This window comes from Athene noctua, chromosome 8 (assembly GCF_965140245.1).
Source record: "Athene noctua chromosome 8, bAthNoc1.hap1.1, whole genome shotgun sequence".
NCBI classification, from domain to species: domain Eukaryota; kingdom Metazoa; phylum Chordata; class Aves; order Strigiformes; family Strigidae; genus Athene; species Athene noctua.
The window spans coordinates 27821165-27834620 of NC_134044.1; the positions used below are offsets into that span (position 1 = coordinate 27821165).

Here is a 13456-nt window from a genome sequence, read left to right on the forward strand (position 1 = left end):
CCAGCTTTGCAAGTCTGTCTTTCCCGCCAGGCACATTGATTTAGTCCCTTGTCTCCTAGAGGAACCCCAGCCAGAGGATCTCCCGTTCAGTTTGGGCTGTGTTTTAAGGGAAGAGCACAAAAGCGTGTCCTGTGGGTACTTTCAGCTGAAACTGGATCGTGTTCCTCACAGTGAATGGGTTTGCTGCCTGTACCTGTGCAGCCAGGAGCCCACGGAAAGCCCCAAATTAGACCCATAATTGGTCCAAGGAAACTGTGTGTTTACTGTAAAAGTCTGGCTGGGTTTTTGGGGTCGGGGGTGGGGGGGAATTCTCTTTAATTGGCTTCCATGAAGAGCTGACCGCTGTCATTATGCAGGTGGGGACTTGCCAGGAAAATGCTGCTGACCCACCTGCCCCGAGATAGCACAGTAACACACAACATCCTCCAAACACAAAGAATTTATGCTGCCCACCACCCCTAAAATGGAAAAAGGGCAGCACTGAGATCAATGTGCATCAGTGTCCTTTTCCTGGTACGAGCCCTCTGTCAGTGTTTCTAGTTTTTGTCATCCCACAGGCAGGAGAAAGTCTGCCAGCATTTGCCTGGAGTCTGTGCTGAGCCCCAACACACACAAGTGAGTGTAAGCCTCCAAAAATCAGATGGCAAATAGATTCTCTGGCCCTTAAGCTGGCTATTTTTAGCCAGGAGCGCTTTTTTTTTAACCCATATGCCTTCTATAAAGGTTTTTTTTGCCACACATTTCATGGTCCCTGTTGAACTCGCCGTGGAGGTATTCTAATCTTTCATTACAAATAACACATCTGCCAGCTTTTGCACAAAGCGTAAGCCAAGTGCAATAGCTGTGGTTTCTCCTTCCGAAGCCTGCAGGAGCCAGCAGGATCCCTGGCCTCATTCACGTCACCGCCTTCATTCTAAGGCATCTTTAAAACATCCACCCTGGTAAATATTCCCCGCCCCAGGAACCACGGCTGTCCCCAGCGTGCCATGGCCCTGCTCCGGCACTGCCCTGGACCGAGGGAGGGGAGCCCACAAGTTGCCTCCACCCGGGGTGTCCCTTGGCAGCACCATCCCACACCCCCCCTCCCCAGCTTCTCCCCCCAGCTCAGGATGAGCGTTACACCATTGCTAAGGAAAAAAAAAAAAAAAAATCAAACCAAACCAAACCTGCTTTTTTTGGTGTGGAGAAGAGCCTGGTTTTGTCCTGCCTGCAGCATGCAGATACCATGGTGACAGACACCTTCCAACATTACGAAAGCAAACAGGAACTCATGAATTTGTGTTTTAAGGCCAAAATTATATATAGGAGCAACACACACTTGACATCTGTCGCTGTTTCCTATTAGTACCCTTTGCTTGATTAATCCCCCGCAGCCAGCCTAGCCCCCAGCTAGCGCTGGGAGGAACCGCTCACGCTTTCTAGGCAATATTGGAGAGACTGAACAAACTCCTGTGCAAGGCAGCCCTGGCCTGCTGCCTGCCCGAGCCGTGCCGAGCCGTGCCAGCCTCCCGCACACGTCTTGCAGTGCACAGGAGAGAGCAGGACAAGCCACGCCAAGATCCCGCCACCAGCTACTGGAGGTGACTGCAAAAGGATGGAGCCACAGCTCGGGGATGTTGGAGAATTCTCCTCGTCGTGTTCGTTGGGGTTATTTATCTGTTTTCCCAGGTGATGCTGAGAGTCCCAGATACAACCGAGCTGGCAGATTGGTGGCTCTAAAATAATTTCCGCAGACATCAGAGTAGGCAGGGGAATGAAAAAAGGTCAAATTTAAGCTTGAATGCTGCTGGGGAAAGGAACGTATCACTCATACAGAAGCGATGACTATAATGCATTTATAAATACACCCGTGTGAGAGGTGCTATTCTCTCCCTCAGCTGTCCCCGTGCCGCCTGCCGCGGGCAGTACCCCTGCCTCTGCCATCTCCCGTGCACTGATGCTTTGGTTTAATTTTTACCTGCCTTAACTTTTCTTATACTGACCACAAGGTCTCACCTGTAAGATTTTCCCACCTCGTGGGATTTCTGCTGTTCTGGGAGCTGCTGTGATCAAACCTAACCGGGGGCTTCTTCCATCATCTTGTCCCAAGTGAAGGAGAAGAGGCTGCAGTGCTCTCCCTGCCCCGGGACGCTGAGGTGGGATTTTACTCAGCACTTTGGTTATGGGGAGAATTTGAGCCCCATTTAAATGCTTCATGGCCCCTGGGACTGGCAGTGTACATCCCTACCCAGTAAATAAAAACAGAAAAGGAAGAAAATGAGACTTCTTTGCCTTGAGAGTAGCTGGGAAAGAGCCTTGCGGTGAAAATGCTTGAAAACAGTTCACAGTTCAGAACAGAAATTCTGTGCTTGTTGCAGAGGGATAAATATTTTGAAAGAGCAGGTGCACGTCCAAACCGTTGCCGCAGCTCTGGCTCTGGCCCTGTGCAGCGTGGCCCTCAACATCTTCACAAACTGTTAAAAGCTCAAGCAGCCAAACGCCCTTGCGTGCTGCTGACTTGCCGTGTTCGGTATAAACTTGCACTGCATCTGGTATTTCAAATGTTTTTTACAGATTTACTACCGCTTATTCATACGCGAAAGGTCGTCTCCTCTTTAAAAAATCACAAATAACATCTTGCAGCCCCTGCACACTCGGATCAGCCCTATCATGGGCCCCAACGCTGGTGGTCGGGCTTTGGGAGTCACGAGGATGCTGCATTGCTCCGTGTTTCCCAGCCAGCCCTGTGCATCCCTGCAACTGAGACTCCAACAACAAACCCAACACACACCGCCCTTGAAATGCACAAAGTAATGCCATTTCACTGCAAAATGAACAGGGTGGGGTACTCACCTGCAGCCTGGTGGGGCACAGACTCTGGCCAGCTGCATCCCTCCCCGAGCAGCTGCAGCCCCCCTTGGCATCGCGGGAGGGCACAGCACGGGGCAGCTTATGTGGCTGCAAGCAAAACCTCTGTGGGAATTGGTTTTGTACGTTGCCACTTGGATTTGCAGGTTTAACTCTTTAAATTTAGCAAATTAATCCTTTGCTTAATTTAGAGGGGGGATAAGGAGGGGAGGGAAACTGCATGAGGCAGCAAGAGTCTGAGTGATTATGTTCTCATTAAAGCTCTTCTGCTGGCAGAGGAGGTAACGGAGGTGGAGAGGGATAATGGCAGCGTCTCAAAACTAATCCCCTCCTAGGCCACGTTCATCTTTTTTGGCTCTGTCAGGTCCCAGTTCCTCATTTTTACAGCAAGAAAAGCTGCTGGGACAGCTCATCCCCTGCCAGGGCTTCCCGAGTTCCCTCGCCGAGGCTGGGAGGAGCGCAGACCTCCCGCAGGGTCTTCCCCACGCCAGCAGGGTCACAGCTGCTGCTGTCACCACAGGATGGTTTGGGCTGGAAGGGACCTCAAAGCCCATCCAGTCCCATCCCCTGCCCCGGGCAGGGCCACCTTCCACTAGCCCAGGTTGCCCAAAGCCCCGTCCAACCTGGCCTTGAACCCTTCCAGGGAGGGGGCAGCCACAGCTTCTCTGGGCAACCTCTCTGTCTGCGATGGCCATGCCAAAAATACCACTGCAACAATATAGAGGCTGCAGAAATGGCCGTTACTGGTGTCCTAATAGACCTGTGAAGTCCACTTTGTCTTCTCTCCTTTGTACAAATCAGAGAATAAAAAAAGATGGCCTTGCCCAACCTGGTTTTCCTCCAAATAATTTGCTAAAGGATGGAGGATGAACGAACCAAATGGATGAAAAGGGACAAGCTTTTTAAACAACCCCTCTTACATATCTCATTTAACTATTTTATATGCATCTCAGATCAAACTCAATGACAAATTCACATTCTGACACCTGGGGAATACTCAAAAAGATAACCGTGGGGGAGGAAGAAGGGCACACCTCCGTTTTCAGAAGCACTCACCATTCCTTTCTGCTTCTCAGTAGATTATGAAGGAGAAAACAAGGAAGGAAAAAAATCGCCTTAAATCAAAATTATTTCTTGACCATTTTAATATGGTAGAACAGAAAAGGGCTGAAATCTCTTGAGATCTGTCATTCAGGAGACCAAAGCGGCCAGCCAGGATAACTAATTTTATTCCCAAACACTGTGAAATGTGCTGATACACACACCAGAGGGTTTATCACTGCTTCGGCAAGGCGAGGATTACCACCTGAATATATTTAAACTGAAATTATGCTGAAATCAGTAGGAAGGGAATACTGCCTCATTGCTTTAACAAAGGTGCGTTAAAGGCAATTACCAAAAAATACCCTTCAAGGAGGAAATGGGTTGCAATTAAGTTATTACCAGCCTGGTGCTGGCATTCCCCAAGGACTGCTCGGGTAATGGTTATCTCCCGATGAAGAATTCTGCTTATCCCTTCTCCTTGAACGCCTCCTGGTGTGGAGGTCCACCTCCTCCACCCCGCCCTGGCCACGACCATCCCCTCCACCACGACAGCACCCAACACACCCAACCCTCCCGCTGTCCCGGGGGGTGACACGGGGCACCTCGGGGACTGGGACGCTGAGATGGGTCGATGCAGATGTGCCTTAGAAAACCTGATCATCGTCCCTCCTCCTCCCAGCCAAGCAAGGAATATGTCTTCTATCCCATATTTTTCCAACAAGGACACATTGGTGGGGTTGATGGACACTGGTGAGGTTGTGAATTCCTCTTTCCTTCTGCTCTCCATCCTGCCAGGGCTTTCCCCAGGGCCAGTTCCTGTCTGGCAGGCACAGAAGGGCCAGTAAAACACTTCGGGCAAACAAAAAGCAAGGTCATTAGGGATCCTCCTTATCTGTCAAAAGGCCTCTGGAATTCGGTGTAATCATCAAGGCTGTGGAAGAAAAAAAAATGCCCTTTTATAAACTGGTTTTGCAGGCATGTGGGTAAGGAATGCAAGTAGGGAAATAGCTGAAATATTTCAAATGCAGGAGTCCACAACAGCCCTGCCGCATCTTGATATTTATGTCTGTTACTCTAAACGCGTTAACTCACAAATTTCAACATGAGCAGAGGAGGTTACTCACTGTTTCTGCACAGAAACCCCTCCTGCCCACAATCGTTTGGGCATAACCGGTGCTGCCCTACAGAGGTGTGTGGGGCGAGGGCTGCAGGATGGGTGCAGCGGGAGGAATCAGCTCCTTAATGAACCTTCAACGAGGAGACTGATGCCTGCTTCAGAGGCCTCTGGTTCTCGTAGCTGGGGTTTGAAGGCAGCTGTTAAACCAGGGAGCACAGCGCTCAGTTCCACCAGTATCCCAGCAGGTTTCATCCTGGCTGGCTGAGCTGAAGCTGGTAACATTTAGAGCAAGAACCAGCATTCAGGAATTCCTCCTTGCTTTGTGTTACACCCCAGGCAATCTAGCCCACTACCTGATTTAAGGCTGAGAACTTTTTCCTAGGACCATAAATATCTTACAGTGAATCATTTTTTTGCCCAGACCTATTAAACGAGACTCACAGAAAATGGTTTAGAAAATTAAAGTTAGAATATTCCTTACACAGTCATGCAATCCCTTCTCAAGCGTAATATTTACCAAGAAGTTTTACCGTCCCTTCACCACTCGTTCGGGTCAGCTTAGGGGTGGATTCAGGTTACACATCAATAGGCCCAGCCTAAAGCTGCCAGAACCTGTGATGCAGAGGGAACCGATGCACTGGGTGAGAGGGGAAGGTGCAATTCCTGCCGAAAGAGATAATTCTGCAGGTGCCCTTCAAAGGGTGGGCTCAGGTTCCATCAATCTGCTCAATTACCATTTAATTTTGAGTCTACAACTGTTGCCGATTCCCAGTTTCCAGTCAAGGGCAATTATCTTTTGTTATTTCTTTGTCTCTGCATCTTTACGAGCCCATATACATTTAGATGCAGTTCAGGTTTACAGGAGTACATACTGCTGCTTTGCTTCCCTTTCCTCTAATGATTTATGATATGCTTAATACAGCCGTTCGCAGCAATGCAATATTAACATAACAGCTCAATAAACAGACTAAGAATGAACTGTTCTTAGTTTGGGGGTTTTTTGTTGCCTTTTTTTTTTTTTTTTTTTTCCTTCTGAATTTCAGGGACAAGATGGAACTCCCTACACTGCCTTCTCCTCCACAGCTTTGCCTATTTTTTATTTTGCTGGAGGCAGCACAGCGCTGGGTGGGGTGGGGATGCCCCCTCTTTGCTCTCTTTTCTACTTTGGCTGCTGAGAGCTGTATTATATATAGAATTATATATATATATATATATAATATATTAAATACAAAGGACAACCGACCCATCTCTTGTATCCAGGAGCAGAGCCAGCAGCTCCCCCAAGCACCTCCCTGCAGTTATCCCCAAAACCTGGCTCGGGGTGCTGCACCCCTGGGGGAGCCCCCTAGCAGCAAGGGCAATGTGGGAGCCCAAAGAGGCAGCAGAGGGTGTCAGTGCCCACAGCTGTGTGGTCACAGATTCCTTTCAAGCACGGAAGCAGAAGTGCTTTCCGAAATGGATGTGCATGTGTAACAGCTGCCCGTTAGAGGGCAAATTTCAGTTAGGAAGATTTCCCTCTGTCATCCCTTGGGTTGCAGGAGACTAAACAGATTGCAAATACAGACAGGCCAGGAAAAAAACCTTATCTGCTATCACACCCGACAGCTCTGCACTCATTCAAAAGCCGGTTGCTGGCTTTTTACCCACTTGGTTCTGCAAAACCTACCGAAGAGCTGATGGCCATAGATTTCTCATGTACCACATTAGAAATCTGGTCACCCATCACGGGGATGTATTTCGGTACTCATCTGTATTCAAAGTAAGAAACGTAACTTCAAAAAACCTCCAAACCCCCACATGACATGCAAAACCAGGGAAAATAAAATATGTAACTACAGCAAATGTAGCTGTGAGGAAACAAGCCCTCTTCCCTGATGATGAATTATACTTCGCTTGCAACAGATGCAGCTCTTTATATTTGTTTTCTGCATAAATCTACATATTAGCCTGAAAGCAACTGTACGTGCTTTGTCTTGCCTTGGTTCCATCACTCACTGCTCTTTTCAGCTGATTATCTTCGAGTGCAGGGCTGGGGCCTCCCAGTGCAGCTTTGCTCTGGCAAAGGGCCCCGTTTTGTGCCTTTTCCAGCCCCAAAATCACAATGAGGGAGCGGGTGGACATTGACTATGTAGTGACTTTTTTTTTTTTACAGATATTGCAGAGATTGTGACCTTTCTTTTGCCCTTGGTCATCGGTTCCTGCTGATGGGGACGGCATCTCCCCAGCTCTGAGCGATGGGAAGAGCCCTAGGGCTTACAGCACCCAAGGAAACAGGGAGGACCCAGCCAGGATGGGTGCTGTGCCTCTGTTACCCAACTGCTCCGAAAACCACAGGTCTTGTTCTATCATCTATAATTTATTGCATGGTGCCAACCAGACAGGCTTCCCTGGGGCTGGGATGGCCGGTGAGGATGGCTGCTGGCGTACTGCAGCGTGGCTGGCAGCAAATCCCCAGCGTGGATGGACAATGGGATTGCTGCAGGGTCTTTATTTCTCAAGAAATCTAGAACTGGGAGCATGCATGGGGTGCAGGTGGTGGGAGGAATACTCTGCAATCACAGGCAGAAAAGGTGAAAAGGATAGGTACTGAATACAATTATCTTATTAAATACCGAGCCCATGTTTTTCAGGTTTTCTTAATCTCATTTAATGCCATTGGTGTCAAGTTAAATTATTTTTAACTGTTTTTACAAAATGCATGTGATGAATTTATGGTTTTCCCTATAGGATCTCCTGAAACATAATTCTCTGAGAGAATTTCTTTTCCTCTTCTCTAAGGAGTCTTATTTAGTATCCGTGCACTGGAAATGAAACAACGAAGCAAGTAAACAATTACTGCAGCGTATCGTTAATGGGAGAAGCCTTGTCCTACAGCCATGGTAAGCATCCCTACCCTCGCAGGCAAGAGTCTTGCTTGTTTTTCTCCTTTCCAGGATCGTGTCTGTGCTTGCCAGCCTAAGCAGGTCCTGCTGTCCCAGAGCCTGGCGAAGGCTCAGGGATAATGTCCTGTGCTGTGGGAGGGAAGATGGCTCTGTCCTGCTGAGGGGTTGATGGGTGGGCACTCGGGTAGAAGCCAGGTGCAGTGAGGGGTGGCTTTGAGGCTGAATTCAATGACTGGAACAAGCCTCTGCCCGTTTTACAGGGTGAAAGCATTGCCTACAAGCAGCTATGGGGTGCAGGGACGTCACCGGCCCTGGCGACAGCAGAGAGGACGTGGGTACCACCAGTGCCCGCTCCCTCTGAGCCTGTAAAGCTGTTTCCCATCGCAGAGGATGGGTACAGATATTCTTGCCTGAAGGGGTTTAAATAAAGGGGTTTAAATAAGGCTAAGCTCTCACAGGCAGGGCTGAAGGCTGGGGGGGGTTTGGAGGGTCCCAGGCACCTGTGGCTGTGCCGCCCTGCCCAGACGGGGCATCTTCCCGACCCCTCCCCTTGCATGTGGCGTCACGTCAAAGCCATTTCCACTGCAGAAAGGCCCCCACTGTTTGGCAGGGACAGAGAAACATGTGTTGTGTTTGGAGTTTTTTTTAGCTTCATGGAAAACTGAAAATTGAAAAGCTCTGCTTCTGAAAGCTCTCATTATGGAGCAGCAGGTCAAAGGGACGCTGCTGAACTTGGTTCACAAATGCCAGGGTAGGACAGCGAAAAATAGAAAGCAAATTGGCATGACCTATTACTTCAGAGAAAAGATCTATTTCTGATACATGCACTGTTTAAACAGAGGTATTGCTAGCTAGTCTCAGGCTCTAACCCACTTAGGCAAAGCTTCAGGCATACAGCAATGTCACTGCCAGCTCCTGGCTGCTTATTCACCAGTGACACACTGGCATGATGCAGCAGGACACAGCAAGACTGATCTGCGTTGTCACAGAGGGAACAATACGGTAAATGTTAAAAGGCTGGATTATTGGGGTAATTTCCAGGTCTCTAGGCTATAGCTCTGGCAGGTCAGAAGCCGTTAGGTGAGCTCTGAGCTCGCCTGTGCTGGGATGGGAAGGCACAGCCCCTCCGGTCCTGGGGACAGGGAGCTGGTGGCTGCCAGCAGATGTGCAGGGGACACTGCCACGGCCGACACGTGCTGTGCACACTCAACAGCATGCTGCCTTCTGCATAAGGTACGGTGACAGGCAATATAGTCCTTTAACTTCATCTGAGACCACGGGGCAAGAGAAGCCTCCTGCCCACAGCCACGGAGAGGATTATCACTGACATAAACGCTCGGTATTCCCTGACCCGAGCCCTGTGCTGCAGCAAAAAGGAAAAGCTCTCAGTGTGATGGAGAGAGATGTTATTGCCGAAGGCATCTCCCCCTAGTCCTATTCCCAGCAAGGCTTCAAGGTGTAGACTGAAAACTGAGATCTGGGTGCTGGTATTTTGGCTCAGCAATTGGCATTAGGCTTATGCTGTGTCTGATAGGAGAGGCTGGCGCCCAGACAGACGGCAGATTCAGTTCCCTACAGTCATTCCAGGATAATATCTTGAACAAACCAACTGTATCTATTTAAATACCTTAATAATCAACATACCAAGTGCAGAAGTTCAGAAGAAGTGGTAGATTTAATCCAGCTCTTGAGAGCTTTATCTGTTTATTTTACAGGACCCTTGCAAGGCAGAAACTCCATCTTCAGCTATTCCTAAACTGCAAAGTGGGTGGGTTGGGTATTTCTGACAGTGCTGCAAGAAAGCGTGGGACCAACGTTTGCATTCCTCTGCAAGAAATCTGGGCAAGGCACAAAAGTACCTTTCAGCAGTTGAAAGCCTGACCCTCCATTATAGAGAAGGAAAAACCTGAAGTTAGCTCCCGAGGCCGACCCAGACTATAAAAAGGGTAGGACGGTGTAGCACATCACTGCCGCGGATGTTTATGTCCCCATGGCTTGTACTGCAGCCTGGGCTTCAGCAATGGCCTCGTGCTGCCAGTTTTCCCGCTGGAAATGGAAGTTGGTGAAACAGAAAGTGAATAATCCTCTTAGCAGGGCTGGCGCCGGCTTCCATCACCCCGGCTGCGCTCCAATTAACACCAGCGGCTAAGCCTCGCTGGAGGTTTTGTTATTAATTACGGGAGAGAGGGAGAACTGAGCATGCTTAGTGCATGGCTGCTTGGGCTGGGAGAAAGGACATGTCCTAAAATAACTCACAGGGAGCAAAAAAAATTAACGCCTTGAAAGCAGTACTGAATCAGCACCGTCCCCCTCCGGCCACCCCAGTGTGCTGATGACTGGTCCCCAGTGCCTCTGCTTGTGCTGGGGCTCACTACAGACACCCCCATAAATCAGGGCCTGGGACGGGCTCCTGAAAGTCCAAAGCTGCTTTTTGATGGGGCTGGCAGGTCTGGAAACAGCCCTGAGGTGTTACCTCAGTCCTGAGAGCTGGCGATGTGACCGGCGTTTAACTTTTGCTTTGTCCCCCAAACAGAATCCCTTTCCCATCCATAATATAAACCCTCCACAAAATACAGCCCAAGAGTGGCTGCTATGTCAACAGGATTTTTAAATTGTTAGCTAGCCCTTGTCACTTTTGCAAGTTGACATTTAATCTAGAGTTATTCTTTCCAACAGAGGGTTGCAGAGTACCTTGGTCTGTGTCAGTGCAACTTCAGGGGTCTCAAAGTTGCACTGCTCTCGAAGGAAAAGCCTTGCCTGCTTGTTTTAAACACAGAATCCAGGAGTTTTCAAGGTTCTTCCTTCTGGGAAAAAGCAAGAAGCCTCCCCAAACACACAGATCTTCTGCTCCCCCCCTCTAGCCCAGCCGGGGAGAGCGGGACCCATCGCACCCACCCCGGCTGCCACCCAGCTGGTCTCTGCGCCCCGGGCACTTGTCACCGTACTTCCTGAATAACTCATTTATAAGTTTTAGCACACTTGATAGCTTTTTCATTTAACAGTGAAAACCCGTAAGTAATGAGAACATACTTAAGATAAAAGAGGCTGGCTATGTTAAATGGGGAATTGCTTCGGTAGGCACAAACCAGCGCTTTCCACCAGACTGCCAGATAAAATTGCGTGCGTCTCTAAAGGGACACGATGCTTAAAAATAGCCTGCTTTGTCACAAATGCTTTTTAAGAGAGCTCAAGATTGTTCCACACCATAGGAGGAGATTTTTTCCCTCTTCTGCTCTGAGTCTTTTGCAGCTTTTTGGGCAGAAGTAAAATATTGCTGGTGCTGAGGAAAGTGCAATTCAGGCAGCCCAGGGTTTGCTGCGGTGAAGAGGATCACGCCAGGTTGCCCAGCTCTGGCAACACAGATGCCCTGTGAGGATGGCTGAAGCAAGCACTTCTTTCCAGAAATTGCTTTTTCCATATTTCCCATGCCCGGAGGCTTTACGAAAAAATCCAGACCAAGGCAGGAGTGTGGGCAGGCACGTGCGCCCCGGCCAGGTCTGCCCGCAGCTCCTCACACAGGCAGCTTCCTCCTCTTATCACATTCGTCGAAACAAAAAGCGTGTAATTCTTACATTGCAACACAATTGGGAAGAGAATAGCCTCAGAATGAGATTAGGGGAGCTATTAATTGAACGGGAATTAATAAGTGTGCAGCTCTTGGATGCTGGGGGCTAGAGAAAATTAAAATAACTCTTGCGGAGTTGGGAGGAAAAACCCCTTCAAGGCTGAGGCAGGATGGACAGACAGACAGTACGTGACACTGGGGTCCTCCCATTTCAAGAGTATAAGCTTATTAGTGAAGTTGGGTGCTCTGTGCTCCTCGGGATCCCGTTTGAGGTCAGAGGTGGACAGCCATAGCTGCCTACAATTCCCATGAGGAATGACTGCCCCAGCCGGCTCCTTGTCATTTTTGCCGGTTATTAAGGCCTCCGGACAGACGTGGGGAGCAGGGCTGGGGTGGATGGAGGAGCATTGCCCACCTCCTGCCCCACACATGGCTCCGTTGTCACTAGAGCCACACTCGGGTGGAGGGAGCGTCACATCTTCTCCCTCTCAACCCCCTGCATGACATCCTTGGCAGTGGCATCGATGTTCTGCCCCAGGACCTCCCGCAGGGCTCCGAGGGGTGCTAACCACATCTGGGGAGCAACAGCCAGCCCTTCCTGCAGTAATCCTGCTCTAGAAAATGCTCAACAAACATCAGTACCTCCACGCCCTTATCTCTGGAAAAGGGGACAAAGCAGGAGCGGGGACAAAGCAGGAGCAGGGACAAGTCGTGCTGTCAGGAGCCCCAGAAATGCCATTTCCCCAGAGCATGCGGCAGGTTTGCAGAGATTCAGGGCCAGAGCTCGGCTTTGCAGCCTCCACCCCTCAGGTTTTCACCAAATGCTGCTCAGGAGCCCTCCCCTGTTTCTACAAGTTGTGTGTGTGCATCTTCCCGGGGATCACACACAGGGAGCGGTGAGGTGCAGGCTGCGTTCCGAGGGAGCACATGATTTTTCCAGGCAGTAGGTAAGTACAGCATCACTTCCACTCCGTGCACAGCTCTGGTGTGGCTGGGTGTGATGTTGGGGGATGTGGGGTAGGGGAGAACTTTGTAGTCGGGCTGATGGATGGACTCGACAATCCCGAGGGGCTTTTCCAACCTGAATGATTCTCCTGCCAGGGCTCAGTCTTGAAGGTGTTTCCTCCCCTCCCTGCAAAAGTTTTTCTAATTTTTCCTGGTTGTGAAGGGCTGGCCATGCCGGGGGTTCCCGCTGGCCTCCCCATGCTGAGCAGAGGCCACCAAGGCAAGGCACAGGCAGAATTGTTTTCCCCGTGAGCAAGATTAGAGCCACGTTTTCCAATCACAAACTGAACTCAAAACGGTCCAGCTGTTACCAAGAGCTTGGTTATGTGAATGTGTCTTGTCCGAGTCATTAAAATGAATTAAATATCACTCCTACAGCTCTTGGCAGAGTGGCCAGCAGTGCCCTTACACCAGATTTCCCCACAGGCCCTCAGCCACCCTGAAGCTGTGGTGCCCTCTGAGACACTAAAGACCCAATTTCCTTATTTTTAAGAGCCCCAAGCGTTAACACCCTGCTCAAAGAAGCCAAACACACACCTTGTTTAAAACAAATCCAAAGGAGAACAGGTAGGGAGGGGGGGGCTGCCTGCCCAGCACCCCAAGTCTGGGGTGGACACCCCCTCCTTGCTCTGCTGCCACCCCCTCGCCATCGATACAGGACATACCCATGAGACACAGCGTGTGCACCCAACAGCCCCTTCCCTCCTGGGGGGAGCAAATGGGGGTTTCCCCTGATGCAGAGCAGCATTTGAAACCAGATTCCCCTCCAAGAGAACCAGGGAGGGACCCCCAGAGCCAGGGCTGAGCTGCAGAGGGGCTGCACACCCTAGCAGCCCTCGGTGAGCCCCGCGGACTCCTCTCAGCCCACCTACCGCTGGGGCAGCCACTTCTTTCAAGATGCTGAGTCACAAACAGAGCCAAACACCAAAAATAACTGTAATGTCTGCAGCCCCTTGCACTTGGGAATCGCCAGTAGATTTTTGCCTGTCTGAGCAG

At 50.0% G+C, this 13456-nt stretch overlaps 1 protein-coding gene across 2 annotated transcripts in view; it reads right to left on the bottom strand.

Moving 5' to 3' along the window:
• The window catches only part of SCHIP1 (schwannomin interacting protein 1), a 181502-nt gene that overhangs the window by 43277 nt on the left and 124769 nt on the right, over positions 1 to 13456 (bottom strand). The window lies entirely within an intron of this gene.